General features: G+C 40.1%; 1 pseudogene; it reads left to right on the top strand.

The window, feature by feature from the left end:
• Nucleotides 1–786: 786 nt before the first annotated feature.
• Nucleotides 787–5,118, top strand: LOC114893004 (annotated as a pseudogene).
• Nucleotides 5,119–22,273: the final 17,155 nt, after the last annotated feature.

The raw sequence follows: 22,273 nt of genomic DNA on the forward strand, positions 1-22,273 counted from the left end.
ACCCTGAACATTCTTAAACATGTATTTTTGTGTCAATATCTATTGGTCTTATTGCTAGAAGTAGAATTGGATATTAGGTAATTAGTTCTGGATACATACAGTTTTAGTAGATAATGTTAAGCAATTTCCTAAAGTGCATTTTATCAACTTTAACTCTTACCAGTTGGGTATAAAGTGTTCCAATCGCTCTGCATCAGTCTTTGTAAATTTTAGCCATTTTATTGAATATGTAGTGATATCTCAGAGGGGATTTAATTTACATTTTTCTGATGACTTAAAGTTGAACACCTTTTCATATGTTTATTGACCATTTGGAGATGGTCTTTGTGAAGTACCTTTTCAAGAATGCATTCTTCTATTGAATTGTCTGTGTCTTATTTTCTCCCTGATTTCTAGAAATTCTTTCTATATTTTGGGAATGAGACTTTTGTCAACTGCATGTATTGCAAATGTCTTCTCATACTGTGTGGTTTACCTTTCACTTTCTTCAATAGTGTCTTCTGATGACTACAATTTCTTAACTTTAATGTAGTCTGATTTATTAATATTTTCATTTATGGTTAATGCTTTTTGTCTCTTATTGAGAAAACTTTCCACATGGAAAGATCATGAAGATCTTGTGTTATGTTACCTTCTAGACATTTTATTAGTTTACTACTTATATTTAGCTCTACTATCCAACTGGACTTAATTATGGTGCAAAATAGGGATCAAGTTTCATTTTTTTCCCATGTGAAGAGCCAGCTGACCTGGCTCCATCTATTGAAAAGACCATCTTTCCACTTCTCTTCTATACTGCAACTTTTATCACAAATCAAGAGTTCATGTTTGTGTGTGTCTAGTTCTAAATTCTCTGTTCTGTTCCACTGATCTATTGCCAATTATTTTGGCTTTCAGCCCAGATATTCAGTAGTACAAGTTGTCCATGTTTTTCTTCTGCTTTAAGGGTATTTTGGATATTCTTAGCCCTTTGCATTTCCACATAAATTTTAGAATCAGCTTGTTAACTTTAACAGCAATAACAATGAAAAACTCATTCAGGTTTTGGTTGTGATTTAAATCTATAAATGAATTAGGGGAGAACCGACATCTGTGCAATACTGCATCCTCCAATCAGTGAACACGGTACACACATCTATTGATTTATGTCTTTAATTTCTATCAATAATGCTTTACAGATTTGTGTGTAGATGCCTTACGTATCTTTCATTAAATATATATCCAAGAGTTTTATATTTTTAATGCCACCACAAATAATCACTTTATTCTGTTATATAGAACCATATAAAAATTTATATGTTGAACTTGTACCCACGAAACTTGCTAAACTTATTAACTACATATATGTAGACTGTTTTGGATTTTCAATGTATGCAATTACATTGTATAAGAATAACAACATTTCCATTTCTTTCTTTTGAATCCTTGTAGCTTTTAATTTTTCTTTGCCTACAGAACCTTACTTCTGTAAGGTTTTCCTGTCTCATTCCTAGTCCAGAGGAAAGCTTTCAACAGTTCTGCTTTAAGTATGATGCTTGCTGTATGCTTTTTGCAGATGTCCATAACCAGATTAAGGAAGTTTCCCTCTATTCCTAGTTTGCTGAAGTTTTTTATCATGAAGAGATGTTGAACTTTATCAAATTATTTTTCTGTATCTGTTTTTCTCTTTTATCCTGTTAATGTGGTAAATCACACTAATTGACTTGCAAATGTTAAACCAAACTTTGATTTCTGGGTTAAAATCTATTTGATCATGATATAATATCCTTTTCATATATTGCCAGATTTAGTTAGATAACAAAATCCTAAAACAATGTTAGCAATGTTCATGGATGAGATTGGCCTGATATTTGCCTTATACCAACCTTCTCAGGTTTTGGCATTAAGGTTATACTGGCCTCATAAACATATTGAAGTGCAGTTAGTCTTTTTATTCTCTGGAAGACTTTGTGTCAGATTAGCATTATTTTTTCTTTTTATATTTGGTAGCATTTGCCAATAAGACCATTTAAGTATGGAGTTTCCTTTTTGGTGAAGGTTTAAAATGCTGATTAAATCTAAAAATTATAGAATGGGAAGAAATAGCATGAGGCCTGAAAGCCATTCTCTCCTTTCACTGAAAGATACCTGGGTAGAAAGAAAGATGACCTAGTCAAGTAAACTTCAAGACCAAACTCAGTCCTTCTACGTGCCGTAAGTGCCCAGTATATCCTTCCTGAGAGCCATATCTACAGCAAGGAGAAATTTGCCATTTTCAGAATTATTTTTCCTTGATTGTGTTAAGAATTAAATTTTGCTACTGTGATTGTCCCTACATTCCTTGGCTTTATTGTAAACATCTCCTTGTCAGGTTTTCTTATTTTTTCTAATGTTCCCTTTTAGTCACCTCCCAGTGTCCAACAAAACAGGCTGATGGAATAGGAAAGGAATCAGAGAAAAATATTAATATATTAATATCTAGAATGCTATTCCCACAACATCCATGTATTCATTAGAAAAAAAATGAATGATAGAAGCAAATTTGGGATATTATTTGTGAGATAAGTGAAATAAGTGACAGAGAAAGACAAATATCATATGATCTAACTTATATGTGGAATCTAAAAAAAAAATTATAGAAACAGAATAGATGGTGGTTTCTGGAGCTGGGGGTGCAGGCTGAGAACGAGTGAAGACAGTCAAAGTGCATAAACTTCTAGTTATAAGACAAATACATCCTAGGGATGTAAGGTACAGAATGATGACTGTAGTTAACGATACTGTATTATATACTTGAAAGTTGCTAAGAGAGTAGACCTTGAACACTCTCACTATACACACACAAAATTGTAATTATGTGAGTTGATGGGTGGATTAACTAATCTGATAGTGGGAAACATTTCCCAATGTATACATATATCAAATCATTATGTTGTACATCCTAAACTTACACATTATATGTCAATTGTATCTCAATAAATCTGGAAAAAAGATGCAAAAATTATTTGAAGGTGTCTTGTAATTAGCAGAAAAAGTGAAACTGCTCAGCCTTGAAAGGTTAGACCAGGTCAAGTCTCTTCCAATGTCACACTCTCATTCACCTACATCTGGTCTCCCAAAGGAAGAGGCAGGAGATAAATAAGATGCTTTAGTTGACAGTTTGATATGGGAGACACTTAACTTTTTGATGGCTTATCTCAGTCAGAATTCAGTGGTTATTTCCCATCGTAGTCTAATAACACGAAAAGTAAGCAATCATGTCACTGGTGTCATGCCCTTAGAAATGTGATTCAAGACAGTCACAGCACTCTTCAACATGTTTTCTTCTTTCCTTGATCATTTTTAAACTGGTAACTTACATTTGAAGTGACTTTGAGAATGATTTTTTTTTTCTTTCTTCATACAAAAAAGGAGGGGGGAGGAGGGAACATTCCCAAGCTTGTGCTATGAAATCCTTTTGGAACAAACCTAGTTTCTCACTTAAGTGGTAATCAATATTGCTGCCAAACAAATTATCTTTGCAGTGAGACATAAAGTATATCTTTGTGTTTCCTAAAAATTAAAAAAGCCCTATATTAACCCTCTTAGGTTATGACACAGGCAAAATTATCAATAAAATCATAGCCTTTACGCAAAAGCCTCCAAGCTCTCTCAGACCTTCCTGCCGCCACATTAGGACCTCACTGTTCCAGCCTCCAGGACCCATCCCATCCTTCCAGCCTGCGATCAGCAGCAGAGAAAAACTAATTACATACCATTTTCTTGCCCCGTACACACTTTGAACAGAGCAAAAAGATTATAGTAAATTTTAACAGTGAGGGAATTTGTGCACATCTAGGCCAGTCAGTGTGGCAGTCAAATCAGTGCCAAGTTCTGGAAGGTGATCAGTGATGAACATGGCATTGACCCCACCAGCACCTATCATGGGACTAGCAACCTGCAGCTGGACCGCATCTCCGTGTGCTACAGTGAAGCCACAGGTGGCAAATTTGTTCCTCGTGCTATCTTGGTGGATCTAGAACCAGGGACCATGGACTCTGTTCACTCAGGTCCTTTAGGTCAGATCTTCAGACCAGACAACTTTGTTTTTAGTCAGTTGGAGGCAAGCAACAACTGGGCCAAGGGCCACTATACAGAGGGGGCCAAGCTGGCTGACTCGGTCCTGGATGTGGTTCGGAAGGAGGCCGAGAGCTGTGACTGCCAGCAGGGCTTCCAGCTGACCCACTCGCTGGGAGGGGGCATGGGTTCTGGAATGGGCACCTTGCTCATCAGCAAGACCTGTAAAGAATATCCTGACCACATCCTGAACACCTTCAGTGTGGTGCCCTCACCCAAAGTGTCCGACCCTGTGGTTGAGCACTACAACGCCAACGTCCATGAGCTGGTGGAGAACACTGATGACACTTACTGCACTGACAACAAGGTCCTTTACGACATCTGTTTCTGCAACCTCAAGCTGACCATGCCAACCTACAGGGACCTGAACCACCTCGTCTCAGCCACCATGAATGGTGTCACCACCTGCCTCTGCTTCCCTGGCCAGCTCAATGCTGACCTCCACAAGCTAGCAGTCAACATGGTGCCCTTCCCACGGCTCCACATCTTCCTCCTGGCTTTGCCCCTCTAACCAGCCATGGAAGCCAGCAGTATCGGGCCCTCCCTGTGCCCGAGCTCACCCAGCAGGTCTTAGATGCCAAGAACATGACGGCTGCCTGTGACCCCCGCCATGGCCCGTACCTCACCGTGGCTGCTGTCTCCCGTGGATGGATGTCCACGAAGGAGGTGCATGAGCAGATGCTCAACATGCAGAACAAGAACAGCAGCTACTTCATGGAATGGATCCCCAACAATGTCAAGACGGCCATCTGCGACATCCCACCCCATGGCCTCATAAGGGCACTCACCTTCATTGGCCACAGCACGGCCATCCAGGAGCTGTTTAAGTGCATCTCAGAGGGGTTCACTGCCATATTCCTCCAGAAGGCCTTCCTCCACTGGTACACAGGTGAGGGCATGGATGAGATGGAGTTCACCGAGGCTGAGAGCAACATGAACGACCTTATCTCCGAGTACCAGCAGTACCAGGATGCCACTGCAGAAGAGGAGGATTTCAGTGAGGAGGCTGAAGAGGAGGCCTAAGGCCGAGTCCCCACAACCGCAGGCTTCTCAGTCCCCTCAGCCTTCCTCCTCAACCGCCCCTTTCTTCTCCCTCAGAATTTGTGTTTTCTGCCTCTATCTTGCTTTTTCTTTTTGGTGGGGGGGGGGGGGAGTTTTCTAGAACACTGCCTGGTATATGATAGGTGCTCAATAAATATTTGTTGTTTGTTGAATGTCTGCTCTCTCTTTCCACTCTGGGGCACCTAGATTTCTGCCATTCTGGGTAACCCTATATTTCCTTCTCGTGCCCACTCCTCCGACCTGTCCAGTTAACATTTCCCTCTCCTGTTTTTCAGATAACTCTCCAAGAAGCCAAAAATAAATGGGAATTGAAAACAAAAACAAACCAACGAACAAAAATAAAAGCCTCCAAGACCTCCTGAACTGAACAATTCTGATCCTCCCTGGGAATGGCTCTGCCATTGGGTTATGAATCTTTTTAAGCTGCAGTGTTTTATATAAAATAAATATATTTTACTTAAATATATTTTTACACAAATGGAATTTCTATATTTCAAGGTAGAATTGTATGTAACTATGCAATTTGGTCAGTTGGATTTAGTTCAGTTGACCTTCCTACCATAATATTAAAGGGTATAGAGATATAATAGTTCTAACACTCTTAGAGCTTTAAAAACTGCTAGGATGGGGGAGGAGTTTCAACATGGCGGAAGAGTAAGACACGGAGATCACCTTCCTCTCCACAAATACATCAGAAATACATCTACACGTGGAACAACTCCTACAGAACACCTACGGAATGCTGGCAGAAGACCACAGACCTCCCAAAAGGCAAGAAACTCCCCACATACCTGAGTAGGGCAAAAGGAAAAAGGAAAAACAGAGACAAAGAATAGGGACAGGGTTTCCCTGGTGGCGCAGTGGTTGAGAATCTGCCTGCTAATGCAGGGAACATGGGTTCGAGCCCTGGTCTGGGAGGATCCCACATGCCGCGGAGCAACTAGGCCCATGAGCCACAACTACTGAGCCTGCGCGTCTGGAGCCTGTGCTCCGCAACAAGAGAGGCCGTGATAGTGAGAGGCCTGTGCACCGTGATGAAGAGTGGCCCCCGCCTGCCACAACTAGAGAAAGCCCTCGCACAGAAACGAAGACCCAACACAGCAAAAATAAATTAATTAATTAATAAACTCCTACCTCCAACATCTTCCAAAAAAAAAAAAAATAGGGATGGGACCTGCACCAGTGGGAAGGAGCAGTGAAGGAGGAAAGGTTTCCACACACTAGGAAGCCCCTTCGCGGGCCGACACCGCGGGTGGCGGAGGGGGTAAGCTTTGGAGCCACGGAGGAGAGCACACCAACAGGGGTGCGGAGAACAAAGCGGAGAGATTCCCGCACAGAGGATCTGGGCCGACCGGCACTCACCAGCCCGAGAGACTTGTCTGCTCACCCGCCAGGAAGGGCGGGGCTGGGAGCTGAGGCTCAGGCTTCGGAGATTGGATCCCTGGGAGAGGATTGGGGTTGGCTGCGTGAACACAGCCTGAAGCGGCTAGTGCCCCACAGCTAGCAGGAAGGGAGTCCGGGAAAAGGTCTGGAGCTGCCGAAGAGGCAAGAGACTTTTTCTTGCCTCTTTGTTTTCTGGTACGCGAGGAGAGGAGATTAAAAGCGCCGCTTAAAGGAGCTCCAGAGACGGGCGCCAGCCGCGGGTTTCAGCGCGGACCCCAGAGACAGGCATGAGACACTAAGGCTGCTGCTGAAGCGACCAAGAAGCCTATGTGCGAGCACAGGTCACTCTCCACACCTCCCCTCCCGGGGAGCCTGTGCAGCCCGCCACTGCCAGGGTCCCGGGATCCAAGGACAACTTCCCCGGGAGAACGCACGGCGCGCCTCTGGCTGGTGCAACGTCACGCCGGCCTCTGCCGCCACAGGCTCACCCCGCATCTGTACCCCTCACTCCCCCTGACCTGAGTGAGCCAGAGTCCCCGAATCAGCGGCTCCTTTAACCCCGTCCTGTCTGAGAGAAGTACATACTCTCTCGAGCGACCTACACGGAGAGGTGGGGCCAAATCCAAAGCTGAACCCCGGGAGCTGTGCGAACAAAGAAGAGAAAGGGAAATCTCTCCCAGCAGCCTCAGGAGCAGCGGATTAAATCTCCACAATCAACTTGATGTACCCTGCATCTATGGAATACCTGAATAGACAACAAATCATCCCAAATTGAGGAGGTGGACTTTGGGAGCACCGATGTATATACTTTTTCCCCTTTTTCTCTTTTTGTGAGTGTGTATGCTTCTGTGTGTGATTTTGTCTGTATAGCTTCGCTTTTACCATTTGTCCTAGGGCTCTGTCCATTTTTTTTATTATTACTTTAAAAAAATTCTTTTTCTTAATTATTTTTTACTTTTTATTTTAATAACTTTATTTTACTTTACATTGCTTTATTTTATTTTATCTTCTTTCTTTCTTTCTTTTTTTTCTCCCTTTTATTGTGAGCCATGTGGAGGACAGGCTCTTGGTGCTCCAGCCAGGAGTCAGGGCTGTGCCACTGAGGTGGGAGAGCCAAGTTCAGGACACTGGTCAACAAGAGACCTCCCAGCTCCACGTAATATCAAATGGTGAAAATCTCCCAGAGATCTCCATTTCAATGCCAAGACCCAGCACCACTCAAAGACCAGCAAGCTACAGTGCAGGACACCCTATGCTGAACAACTAGCAAAACAGGAAGACAACCCCATCCATTAGCACAGAGGCTGCCTAAAATCATAATAAGGCCACAGACACCCCAAAACATACCACCAGATGTGGACCTGCCCACCAGAAAGACAAGATCCAGCCTCATCCACCAGAACACAGGCATTAGTCCCCTCCACCAGGAAGCCTACACAACCCACTGAACCAAACTTAGCCACTGGGGACAGACACCAGAAACTACAGAAAATAGGAACCCACAGCCTGTGAAAAGGAGACCCCAAACACAGTAAGTTAAGGAAAATGAGAAGACAGAGAAACACACAGCAGATGAAGGAGCAAGATAAAAACCCACCAGACCTAACAAATGAAGAGGGAATAGGCAGTCTACCTGAAAAAGAATGCAGAATAATGATAGTAAATATGATCCAAAATCTTGGAAATAGGATAGAGAAAATGCAAGAAACATTTAACAAGGACCTAGAAGAACTAAAGAGCAAACAAACAGAGATGAACAATGTAATAAATGAAATTTAAAATTCTCTACAAGGGATCAATAGCAGAAATAACTGAGGTAGAAGAATGGATAAGTGACCTGGAAGATAAAATAGTGGAAATAACTACTGCAGAGCAGAATAAAGAGAAAAGAATGAAAAGAATTGAGGACAGTCTCAGAGACCTCTGGGACAACATTAAATGCACCAACATTCGAATTATAGGGGTCTCAGAAGAAGAAGAGAAAAAGAAAGCGTCTGAGAAAATATTTGAAGAGATTATAGTTGAAAACTTCCCTAATATGGGAAAGGAAAGAGTTAATCAAGTCCAGGGAGCACAGAGAGTCCCTTACAGGATAAATCCAAGGAGAAACATGCCAAGACACATATTAATCAAACTATCAAAAATTAAATACAAAGAACAAATATTAAAAAGTAACACGTAAGGGAATCCCCATAAGGTTAATAGCTCATCTTCCAGCAGAAGCTCTGCAAGCCAGAATGGAGTGGCAGGACATATTTAAAGTGATGAAAGAGAAAAACCTACAACCAAGATTACTCTACCCAGCAAGGATCTCATTCAGATTTGACAGAGAAATTAAAAGCTTTACAGACAAGCAAAAGCTAAGAGAATTCAGCACCACCGAACCAGGTTTACAACAAATGCTAAAGGAACTTCTCTAGGCAGGAAACAAGAGAAGGAAAAGACCTACAATAATAAACCCAAAACAATTAAGAAAAAGGTAATAGGAACATACATATCAGTAATTACCTTAAATGTAAATGGATTATATGCTCCAACCAAAAGACATAGACTGGGGTTTCCCTGGTGGTGCAGTGGTTGAGAGTCTGCCTGCCGATGCAGGGGACATGGGTTCGTGCCCCGGTCTGGGAAGATTCCACATGCCACGGAGTGGCTAGGCCCATGAGCCATGGCCTCTGAGCCTGGGCGTCCAGAGCCTGTGCTCAACAACGGAAGAGGCCACAACAGTGAGAGGCCGGCGTACCACAGAAAAAAAAAAAAAGACACAGACTGGCTGAATGGATACAAAAACAAGACCCATATATATGCTGTCTACAAGAGACCCACTTAAGACCTAGGGACACATACAGACTGAAAGTGAAGGGATGGAAAAAGATATTCCATGCAAATGGAAATCAAAAGAAAGCTGGAGTAGCAATTCTCATATCAGACAAAACAGACTTTAAAACAGAGACTATTACAAGAGACCAAGAAGGACGCTACATAATGATCAAGGGATCAGTCCAAGAAGAAGATATAACAACTGTCAATATTTATGCACCCAACATAGGAGCACCTCAATACATAAGGCAAATACTAACAGCCATAAAAGGGGAAATCGACAGTAACACAATCATAGTAGGGGACTTTAACACCCCACTTTCACCAATAGACAGATCATCCAAAATGAAAATAAATAAGGAAACACAAGCTTTAAATGATACATTAAACAAATAGACTTAATTCATATTTATAGGACATTCCACCCAAAAACAACAGAATACACATTCTTCTCAAGTGCTCATGGAACATTCTCCAAGATAGATCATACCTTGGGTTACAAATCAAGCCTTGGTAAATTTAACAAAATTGAAATCATATCAAGTATCTTTTCCGACCACAAAGTTATGAGACTAGGTATCAATTACCGGAAAAAATATGTAAGAAAACAAACACACGGAGGCTAAACAACACACTACTTAACAACCAAGAGATCACTGAAGAAATCAAAGAGGAAATCAAAAAATACCTAGATAAAAATGACAATGAAAACACAACGACTCAAAACCTATGGGATGCAGCAAAAACAGTTCTAAGAGGGAAGTTTATAGCTATCCAAGCCTACCTTAAGAAACAAGAAACACCTCAAATAAACAACCTAACCTTACACCTAAAGCAATTAGAGAAAGAAGAACAAAAAAACCCCACAGTTAGCAGAAGGAAAGAAATCATAAAAATCAGATCAGAAATAAATGAAAAAGAAATGAAGGAAACGATAGCAAAGATCAATAAAACTAAAAGCTGGTTCTTTGACAAGATAAACAAAATTGATAAACCATTAGCCACACTTATCAAGAAAAAAAAGGAGGAGACTCAAATCAATAGAATTAGAAATGAAAAAGGAGAAGTAACAACTGACACTGCAGAAATACAAAGGATCATGAGAGATTACTACAAGCAACTATATGCCAATGAAACGGACAACCTGGAAGAAATGGACAAATTCTTAGAAATGCTCAATGCTCCGAGATTGAACCAGGGAGAAATAGAAAATATGAACAGACCAATCACAAGCAGTGAAATTGAAACTGTCATTAACTATCTTCCAACAAACAAAAGCCCAGGACCAGATGGCTTCACAGGCGAATTCTATCAAACATTTAGAGAAGGGCTAACACCTATCCTTCTCAAACTCTTTCAAACTATAGCAGAGGGAGGAACACTCCCAAACTCATTCTACGAGGCCACCACCACTCTGATGCCAAAACCAAAGATGTCACAAAGAAAGAAAACTACAGGTCAACATCACTGATGAACATAGATGCAAAAATCCTCAACAGGGCTTCCCTGGTGGCACAGTGGTTGAGAGTCCACCTGCCAATGCAGGGGACACGGGTTCATGCCCCGGTCCAGGAAGATGCCACATGCCGCGGAGTGGCTAGGCCCATGAGCCATGGCCGCTGAGCCTGCGCGTCCGGAGCCTGTGCTCCGCAATGGGAGAGGCCACAACAGTGAGAGGCCTGCGTACCGCAAAAAAAAAAAAAAAAAAAAAATTCTCAACATAATACTAGCAAACAGAATCCAACAGCACATTAAAACGATCATACACTATGATCAAGTGGGGTTTATCCCAGGAATGCAAGGATTCTTCAATATACGCAAATCAATCAATTTGATACACCATATTAACAAATTGAAGGAGAAAAACCATATGACCATCTCAGTAGATGCAGACAAAGCTTTTGACAAAATTCAACACTGATTTATGATAAAAACCCTGCAGAAAGTAGGCACAGAAGGAACTTACCTCAACATAATAAAGGCCATATATGACAAACCCACAGCCAACATCGTCAGCAATGGTGAAAAACTGAAACCATTTCCACAAAGATCAGGAAAAAGACAAGGTTGCCCACTCTCACCACTATTATTCAACATAGGTTTGGAAGTTTTAGCCACAGCAATCAGAGAAGAAAAAGAAATAAAAGGAATCGAAATCGGAAATGAAGAAGTAAAGTTGTCACTGTTTGCAGATGACATGATACTATCCATAGAGAATCCTAAACATGCTACCAGAAAACTATTAGAGCTAATCAATGAATTTGGTAAAGTAGCAGGATACAAAATTGATGCACAGAAAAATCTTGCATTCCTACACACTAATGATGAAAAATCTGAAAGTGAAATTAAGAAAACACTCCCATCACAATGAAAAGAATAGAATATCTAGGAATAAACCTACCTAAGGAAGCAAAAGACCTGTATGCAGAAAAGTATAAGAAACTGATGAAAGAAATTAAAGATGATACAAATAGCTGGAGAGATATACCATGTTCTTGGATTGGAAGAATCAACATTGTGAAAATGACTCTATTACCCAAAGCAATCTACAGATTCAATGCAATCCCTATCAAACTACCACTGGCATTATTCACAGAACTAGAACAAAAAATTTCACAATTTTTATGGAAACACAAAAGCCTCTGAATAGCCAAAGGAATCTTGAGAAAGAAAAACGGAGCTGGAGGAATCAGGCTCCCTGACCTCAGACTATACTACAAAGCTACAGTAATCAAGACAGTATGCTACTGGCACAAAAACAGAAATATAGATCAATGGAACAGGATAGAAAGCCCAGAGATAAACCCACACACATATGGTCACCTTATCTTTCATAAAGGAGGCAAGAATATAAAATGGAGAAAAGACAGCCTTTTCAATAAGTGGTGCTGGGAAAACTGGACAGCTACATGTAAAAGAATGAAATTAGAACACTCCCTAACACCATACACAAAAATAAGCTCAAAATGGATTAAAAACCTAAATGTAAGGTCAGACCTCATCAAACTCTTAGAGGAAAACATAAGCAGAACACTCTATGACATAAATCACAGCAAGATCCTTTTGAGTCACCTCCTAGAGAAATGGAAATAAAAACAAAAATAAACAAATGGGACCTAATGAAACTTAAAAGCTTTTGCACAGCAAAGGAAACCATAAACAAGACGAAAAGACAGCCCTCAGAATGGGAGAAAATATTTGCAAATGAAGAAACTGACAAAGGATTAATCTCCAAAATTTACAAGCAGCTCATGCAGCTCAACATTAAAGAAACAAACAATCCAATCCAAAAATGGGCAGAAGACCTAAATAGACATTTCTCCAAAGATATAGATTGCCAACAGACACATGAAAGAATGCTCAACATCATTATGCAAATCAAAACTACAATGAGATATCATCTCACACCTGTCAGAATGGCCATCATCAAAAAAACTACAAACAATAAATGCTGGAGAGGGTGTGAAGAAAAGGGAACCCTTTTGCACTGTTGGTGGATGTGTTAATTGATACAGCCACTATGGAGAACAGTATGGAGGTTCCTTAAAAAACTAAAAATAGAACTACCATACCACCCCGAAATCCCACTACTGGGCATATACCCTGAGAAAATCATAATTCAAAAAGAGTCATGTACTGAAATGTTCATTGCAGCTCTATTTACAATAGCCAGGACATGGAAGCAACCTAAGTGTCCATCGACAGATGAATGGATAAAGAAGATGTGGCACATATATACAATGGAATATTACTCAGCCATAAAATGAGTTATTTGTAGTGAGGTAGATGGACCTAGAGACTGTCATATAGAGTGAAGTAAGTCAGAAAGAGAAAAACAAATACCATATGCTAACACATATATCTGGAATCTAAAAAAAGAAAAAAAAATGGTCAGAAGAACCCAGGGGCAAGACGGGAATAAAGACGCAGACCCACTAGAGAATGGACTTGAAGATACAGGGAGGGGCAATGGTAAGCTGGGACAAAGTGTGACAGTGGCATGGACATATATACACTACCAAATGTAAAATAGATAGCTAGTGGGAAGCAGCTGCATAGCACAGGGATATCAGCTTGGTGCTTTGTGACCACCTAGAGGGGTGGGATAGGGAGGGTGGGAGGGAGGGAGATGCAAGAGGGAAGAGATATGGGGACATATGTATATGTATAACTAATTCACTTTGTTATAAAGCAGAAACTAACACACCATTGTAAAGCAATTATACTCCAATAAAGATGTTTTAAAAAAAAAAAACTGCTAGGATAATATATACTGACATAGTTTGTATGCTGTACAATTCTACTACTGTCATATAGCCAAAGCCACGATTTCTATTTTCTAAAATGTCTTAGGACATGAGAAAATTATGTGATTTCTAAAAGAGAGATAATGTATAATGGAGCATATCAAGCACTTTGAGAAACACTGCATTTATATCATTAGCACATGTTGTATCTTTCTATTATTAGCAAATTGCAGGCTTAATAAGTACTTGAGGATGGAAAGATGGAAAAAGCCATGGAAGGAGTTTACTAAAGGTAAAATATCATCACGCTAAAATGAGGTTTACTTGGATGAGCTGAACACATTATGAATTATTAAGACAGGTTGGTTGCCATCACCCTAAAATACTATCAGGTGACACTATTTAGAATTATTGTCAATCCTTAATTTACTAACTCAGAATGCATTTCTTCAGGTAACTCTGTTATATCTGAGCAGAACCTATACAGGTGATGGTTGAAAAACGTGCATTCATAGTGAAAAATATAGGAACAACATTGCAACACTAAAAATATGTAAAGACATAATAAGAAGTAACAAGACTACTACAGTTTTTTGTTCACTTGTTTCAAGAATGCTGTTTCATGAAAAACGGGATTACTTTTGTAAGGAAGTAGGTAGAAAAATTTCAGGAGATTCTGAAGAGTGTTTTTAAATGATTTAGAGGTTGAGATAGTGATCTTTAGGGGTAATTCTCTTTGAAAATATTTCTAAGGAAATCTGGAAAAAAATTTATGTCTCTCAAGGAAAAAAAAATAGTTTCAGGATGTTGAGAAAAACAGAAAAAGAATTATGTGATCACCAAGAGATGAATAAGAAGTAGAATGGTTGGGTCAGCTGCTCCCCTGTGTTAGTGATCAGGTACTACTGTTATCAGGGGTTCCTAACTGTCATCCTGACTTAAGCAGACCCCACGGGAGGACCATGTGTACCCTACCGATGGTATACCCAATCTTAAAGTTGAATTTAATTGCCTTGTAGTGCCTGCACACTTTTAAAGGAAAAAAAGATGGTATAAAGAATAAAATTGCCAAAACCTAATCCCCAATAATAGGCATTCATTAAGTAAATCACGTATTTTTTATATCATTACATATATTTTTAAGGATGATGATAGAATAACCATAAATTTTATCAAACTAAAAAAATTGGGGGAGAGCAAAGAGATGTTATTAGAAATGACCCCAGGAAAAGTGATATAAATCAGACTGATCCAAGCACACCAGGATTTATAAAATACTATAAATTATATATTCAAAATTGATACGTTGTAGAAGTGTATGAAGTAGCTCAACTTCATTAGATTATGCCAAGGTGTTTTCTAAAGTGACTGTGCAGTTTATCACATCTTCACCAAAACTTGATATATTACAATACCTTTAAATTTTACCAATACAATGGGTGTAAAATGTATTTCATTATGGTTTAAGTTGGCATATCCCTGATTACTAATAAAGCTGAACACATTTTCTTAAGTTTATTGGCTGTTTATTCTTCCTCATCTGTGAAATGTCTGTTAATGTCTTTTACCTTTTTCTCCAATAGATTGTCTTTTCATATTGGTTTGATGTTTTCATGTTCTGGACACTATCCTTTATTGGTTATATGTGTTGCAAATATTTTCTCCCAGTTTGTGAGGTGACATTTCCTCAGTTTTCGGCGGGGGGGGGATCTTGTGATAAACTAATATGATATTTATCACTGTTTCTTCATGTTTTATTATTTTGATGTATTGATTAAGAATCCATTCCTATACAGAGTTGACCTATTTACTTCTAAAAGTATTGAAATCCTGCCTTTCATAATGAAATGCTCCAGCTGTCTGGAATTGATTTTTGCATACGGTGAGGGGAGATCTTAGGGGGAAGGGTGGAAGGTAGCTGCTCCTCACTTAGTGACATTCAGAGATCTGAATACACGTCCTCTGCGGGCGGCAAGCACAGTGGACTGGGTCAGAGTCATGCCTGAGCAAGCTGAGAAGAGCTTGCCCTAGGGGCTTCCGCCAGCAGAGCAGACTCTGTGCAGGGTCTCTGATGTAGTCTTGCTACCGAGGCAGGTCTGCAGGTTTGTTACCTTTTTCACACATGTGTAGCCTGAACAAACCCATGTAGGCCACTGGGCAATGCAGATAACATACCCAACCCCACCCAGCACATGCCCAATACTGTGCTTGCTTACATCTCTAGATACATGCTTTCTCATTTTGGTCTCCAAATATTTTCCTTCATAAATTAGCCATGCATTTGAAAATATGTTTATGTTTTATCCAGTACTTTAAATATCCTTCCCTAAGAAGTGTTCTATGAACATCTATCTACTTAGCCAAGTTGCCTGCAACAGAAGTCTGTAATGTGGTTTCAAAGTGCTTTGAAGTGGAGTCTAGACTGAATGAGCATTAAACCAAAGTTTATGCTAAAGGTGTAAACATAGTCCCTGTTTTTTTTTTACTTTATAAGATTTTAATTTACAAATTAAAAAGCTATATTTTTTTTCCTTTTTCTCTTCTTCCTTTACATCACTCTTTTCCTTATCTTTCTCTTTCTCTTTGTCATCTTTTCTATCCTTTTTGCTGTCTTCTTTTTCCTGCCCGTCTTCTCTGCATCCCAGTTGGCGATCTTGTTGTTGATGAGGTTGTATAAATATAAATTTTTTAAAGACCTTATTCTTTTTTAAATTATTATTATTAATTTGTTTATTTATTTTTGCTGTGTTGGGTCTTCGTTTCTGTGCGAGGGCTTCCTCTAGTTGTGGCAAGCGGGGGCTACTCTTCATCGCGTTGTGCGGGCCTCTCACTATCGCGGCCTCTCTTTTTGGAGAGCACAGGCTCCAGACGCGCAGGCTCAGTACTTGTGGCTCACAGGCCTAGTTGCTCTGCGGCATGTGGGATCCTCCCAGACCAGGGCACGAACCCGTATCCCCTGCATTAGCAGGCAGATTCTCAAACACTGTGCCACAAGGGAAGCCCACATTTTTAATTTTTTAATTTTAAACAAGTATATTAGGCTTGTTTTAAACAAGTATAGTAGGCTCTAAGAAACCAGTGTTTTCTGACACTGACTTTTCTGCTGACTTCTTTTAAAGTACTCCAAAATCAAATAAATTTCTCTAATTACCTCAAATCTTGAGAAAATTTAACTTAAAAATTAGAGAAACAGAAACGATTAGAAATTAGAAAGGTTTCTTTGATGAAGCTTTATTTTTACAAATGAGGATACTCAATTTTAAGAATAGTACTAAAACAAAATGACACAAATCAGAGAAAAATTTCAAGAATGCTAAAGCACCACTTCTGATGACATCTGTAGTGAATGCTGTGGTGTGCTGCCAAGATCCCCCTCCAGGACCATGACATCTATACCCCTATCAGCCAGGATGTTGGCTACTGACTGTTTGCAATTAAGTTTTCTTCTGGAAATTGCCTTTGACAGAAGAAAGCCACCTGCCCAAATATCACTTCATCTTTAAAGATACTTCCCTGGTGGCGCAGTGAATAAGACTCTGCGCTCCCAAAGCAGGGGGCCTGGGTTTGATCCCTACTCAGGGAACTAGATCCCAAATGCATGCCACAACTAAGAGTTCACATGCCACAACTAAGAAGCCCACAAGCTGCAACTAAGGAGCCCACAAGCTGCAACTAAGACCCAGTGCAACTAAATAAATAAATATATATATATATTTAAAAAGATACACTTAATTTAGCATCTGGTTAAAATCTTGGCCTTGCTGCCTCAAATTAGGACAGCTCTGAGTGACCATCCCAGCTCCAGAGCTCCCCACATAATCAGCTGAGGCCTTTCTTGCAACTATTGGGTTGGCCACGGAGTGCGTTCCATAACATCTTATAGAAAAACCCGAATGCGCTTCTTGGCCAACCCAACTCATCACAAATCACTCTCTCCTTTTGCCCAATCCTGCTTCCTTTACACCTCTTTACATATCCTGTATCCAAGAACACTTGGACCCAGTCAACTTCCTGAACACATATCTCTGTTGAGTCTTTTTTCCAGTGAATTTGATCTAAGAGAGTTAGTACCAAGAATAATCCCAGGAAGCAGACTCTAAGATAAAACGTTTGAGTTGGATCATCCTTTGGCCAACTGGCAATAAGGACCCTGTCACTGGGGCTAAGTAGATTCCTGATGTCTCCTAGTATGCTGTAACTGTTCCAGTGTTATAACTTTCACCAATGACAAACTGGTAGAAGGGAATGCATTGGTGTGGGCAATATCTCAGGTATTTTAGAAGCCTGGAGGCTTTAGTAGTAAAGGTTATAATGAAAAGGTAAGGATAATTAACTGTTCATTTAAGGAAAAGTGTGAAGGCAAGAAGGCCTTCTTGGAAGCAAATAAAAGGGGCTCTAATCTTTGCTGCCAAAGGGCAGGAAATGCTAACTATTGGACCCAGTAATCATGAAGTAGTATATTTCCAGAAAATGTTGAATTTTCAGCCCAACAAGCCTGCCATTCCAAGGTCAGGATCTTGATGAGAAAGGAAGAGGACCGTGAAACACAGGATGGGAAGATTAAGCACTCAATTTTAAATCCTTAGGTTTTGCTGAACTCTCCAGACCTGCACGGTGGCCCACTTGTTTGTGTTTAAGGCTAGTAGTGTCCACCCTTCCTTACACATGATGCAGAGACTCTGCTTTGAAAGACAACACATGCTCTTCTCAAGATCTACCCCCACTTTCTTCTCTAGCTACCAAACCAATTGTCAGGGTCAAGTCATGACATAACCTGGCCAAGAATGTTCTGGGCCCTATTGAGAGAGAAAAGGATATATATGCTAAAGGAGTTGCAGGGCCAAAAAACATGTCAGTGGGAGCCAGGAGAGTAGGACTAGATCCTGACAGTGCAGGATCAAAAGGGTGTAGAGCATAAGTTTTCACAAAGGAGAGTTTGTTGATTTGGAAGCATCCTCATATGATACAGGATTTAACACCCTGGCAAGCACCCAGGTAACAGTGCAAACATACTCCTAGATGGCTCTTGGATTCTAAAAAGGCTGTAATCCACACTAAGTGAAGTAGAAATGCTGTGATTGCCATGGCAGATGTGAAAGAAAGGATCAACAGATTCAGGGAAATGGGGATTCTGGAGTAGAGAGAAAACACAAGGCTGGAGAACCCACCACCTTCTAGGGACAGCTTAGAGAACATGGTAAGAAACGAGCTGGTTAGAGGGGCACTAGAATCATTGAGAAGATCAGTGGTGGCTGTTGTCTGCAGGCCAGGGCTAAGGTAAGAGACGCTACTATAGCACTTCTCTCCCTGAAAGTGATAGAGATGAGAGGCCAGCAGGGATGATAGGGATGATAATAGAGGCCACGTAGTGATGATGCTGAACGATCAGAAGCAAGTTGGGGGATATTATCATTATGAGTGGGTAATTACTCACAAGGAGCTATGGAGATGTTCAAAGGACATGGCATTCCTAAGGCAAAGTCATGGGCAGCCAACAAGTATTGATATATTTCTCAATATATACAACAAAAAGAAATCAAGGATGGATAATCAAGAGGCTTAGGATAGCTGCCCTAGTAAAAAGCCCAGTTTGTAGACCTGAGCCAGTCTTAGACCTAAAATCCAATGATTAAAAGAGATGCCGGGTCCCTAAGAGAAATAACCTTGCAAAAGAACAGCAAGCATATATGGTAGTCCCTGATTAAAAGGGCCGATAGCCATTTACTCAGATTATCGTAAAGTTGGAAAAGAGGAACACTCATACTTTTTGAGGACTGTTAGGCACAGGTCCAAATTAACATCGCTAACCAGAGGCCCAAAGAGTCATCATGGCCCCTGTTGGAGTGGAGATGTATGGGAGCCGGATATTAAGTAAAGTCCTGGTCCAAGTTTGGCTTACAGTAGGTCCACTAGGTCCATAGTGGTCATTCCCTGGGTCTCCAGAGGTATAACTGGAATGGAAATATTTGGTGGTCTGTAGAACCTCCACATGTGGTCCTTGGCATGTAGGGTAAAATCTATCATGGTAGAAAAAGCCCAGTGAAAACCTATGAGACTTCCCTTTCACAGATAAAAATATTTCATCCTGCTGGTAGTGGCAGAGATTAGTACCACCCTTAGAGACCTAAAGAACGCAGAGGTAGTGGTCACCATCACTTTCCATTTAAATTCATGGTATCCATAATGAATTCCACAAAGCCAGATGGCTCCTGTACATGACATTTGACTACCACAAACTTAACCAATTGCAGCTACTGCGCCAGGTGTGGTATATTTACCACAGCAGATTAGTATAGCCTCAGGTACAAACTATGCAGCCGTTGATCTAGCAAATGTGATCTCTTCTATTCCTATCAGGAAAGAGGATCAGAAGTAGTTCATATTCGTGTCAGATGTACAATCATACACATTTAATCTTGCACAAGGCTATGCCAACTCTGCACGGTAGGTCACAATATAGTCCAAATGAACCATCTGGATCATCTGGACATTTCACAAAATGTCACATTGGCCCACGATATTGATGACATCATGTTGATCAGACCAGATGAGCAAGAAATGGCAAGTGGAGGCCTTGGTTAAGACACATGTGTTCCAGAAAGTGGAGAATAAACCTTAAAGATTCAGGGACTTCACACAGCAGTGAAGTTTGAAGGGGTCGAATGGTCTAGGGTATGCCAGAACATTCCCTCCAAAGTAACACACAAATTATTACATCTTGGCATTCCCACCGCAAAGAAAGAAGAATGACACCAGGTATGCCTCTTCAGGTTCTGGAGGTAGCATATTCCAAACTCTGAGCAATTGATTCAATGACGTGGAATGTAGCCAGTTTTGACTGTGACCAAGGACAGCAAACAACTCTGCAGCACTGCACCAGCTGCAGGCAAGCAGCTTGGCTTCACAGGCTGTGTAACCTGGTAGGCCCCACGGTATTAAATTACCTCAAGATTTGAAGCAGTTCTAAAAATTAATATGGTTTTGCAGTAATTCAATATAGGTAAGTCAGATAGACAGCACTGGTTGCTTAAAGCCTGCTGCCATCCTTCATGTTTAAAATTTGGGTACTGGAAAGAAAGACATTTTCCATATTGGGACTGATGTGATTACTAGCCCCCCATCTATATGAGGACAATGTCTAGATAATGAATACAAATAGTCATAAATGAAGGGATTTCTCATAAGCTCTCAGAAGCCAAAATAATCACTTGAAAAATGAATGATTTGATTAACTACATAGTTATTTCCTCTACATAAAACTGTAGTCTTCAACTATTAGACCTCATAAGGACCTTCAAGGTCATCGAGTCCAAGGCTTTAATTTTACAAATGAAGAAACTGAGGCAAAAAAAAAAAAAGATTAAGGAATTTGCCTAATATATTTTTGATTTAAATTTTACCAAAGCCTAATTTACATCCAATTATATTCTCATAAAACTAAGTCTAATCAATTCCATATTTAACAATTAAAAACCAAAATCAATCAAATCTAAAATGCAATCATGTAAAAGAGATTCATATATTAAATCATAAAAAATAGAACAGGTGATTAAACAAGGAGTCATTCGCCCAAGCCATCTCCTTATCTGGAAACATAGTTCATGTGTCATGTGGTCTTAAGTCTTTATTTCTTCCAACAAAATCCTTTACACAAACTCATAATGACACAAAGTTGCTAAAATTTATGTCCCCATTTCCCCTGATTAATTTATAGACTGAACATTATCACTTTTAATCATTTTATGAGACTGGTATTTTTATGGCCAGAAAAGTCCTCAAGGTTATCTTCTGTGTTATAGAATTTGGTCTCTAAGCTCTACAAATCCAAATCTGATGGTGTGATGAGCCAGAGGGAAAAAAATAACTTACTCCTCCCAAACCTATATAAAGCTAATGGCTGCCATAAAAGTCAGAAGTCATTCAAGCAAAGGTTTCTGTTGATCAAACCCTATAGACTTTTTAATACTAATTTCTCTTGGCTTCTTTCCTTAAACTTGGGTGCTTCCACTCCTTGGCCTAATTAATCACTCTCCTGATTCCCTTTCTAACCTCTCTGACTACTTCTTCTCAGCCTCCTTTACATCACCTCTGCTTAGCTCTTAAACATTAGAATGCCTAAGGATTCTATCCTTGCCTTATTCCCTTCTTTACACTCTATGACAGGGATTCTTAACAAAGCAGGTGTGAATTTGAATATTTCCACTAACCCCTCAAATTCAGTATTCTCTTCAATTATGAAAGCATAAAATAAACTATGGTAATATTACAGTCACTATCACTCTGTAAACATTTTTTTTAAATCACAGATATTTTTAATATCACATTGAACTTGTTTCAGAGATGTCAGAGTAGCATTCATACTCATCACCTACTTCAAACATACTGTAAGAAAAACCAGCACATAAAAATATGAGAAAGTACAAGAATAAAGGAAGGAATTATGTTTCATGGAAGCAGATGGAAGAAAATGTGCAACTCTTATTAGAAGAATTGAGAAGTGTGTTCTAGAAGTAACATATGACATTGACCTTGAAAGATGAATAAGAGGTGTCCAGATGAGAAAAAGGGGAGAGGCCTTTCCCAACAGAACAATCAAGGATCCTGAGTTGTGAGAAAGGGGTGAACCGTTCTGTTCCATAGCAGCACAGCACGGAAGGGAGGGAGGG

The sequence above is a fragment of the Monodon monoceros genome, unplaced genomic scaffold, assembly GCF_005190385.1.
Source record: "Monodon monoceros isolate NGI ecotype Baffin Bay Population unplaced genomic scaffold, NGI_Narwhal_1 Super_Scaffold_12, whole genome shotgun sequence".
Classification (NCBI taxonomy): Eukaryota; Metazoa; Chordata; class Mammalia; order Artiodactyla; family Monodontidae; genus Monodon; species Monodon monoceros.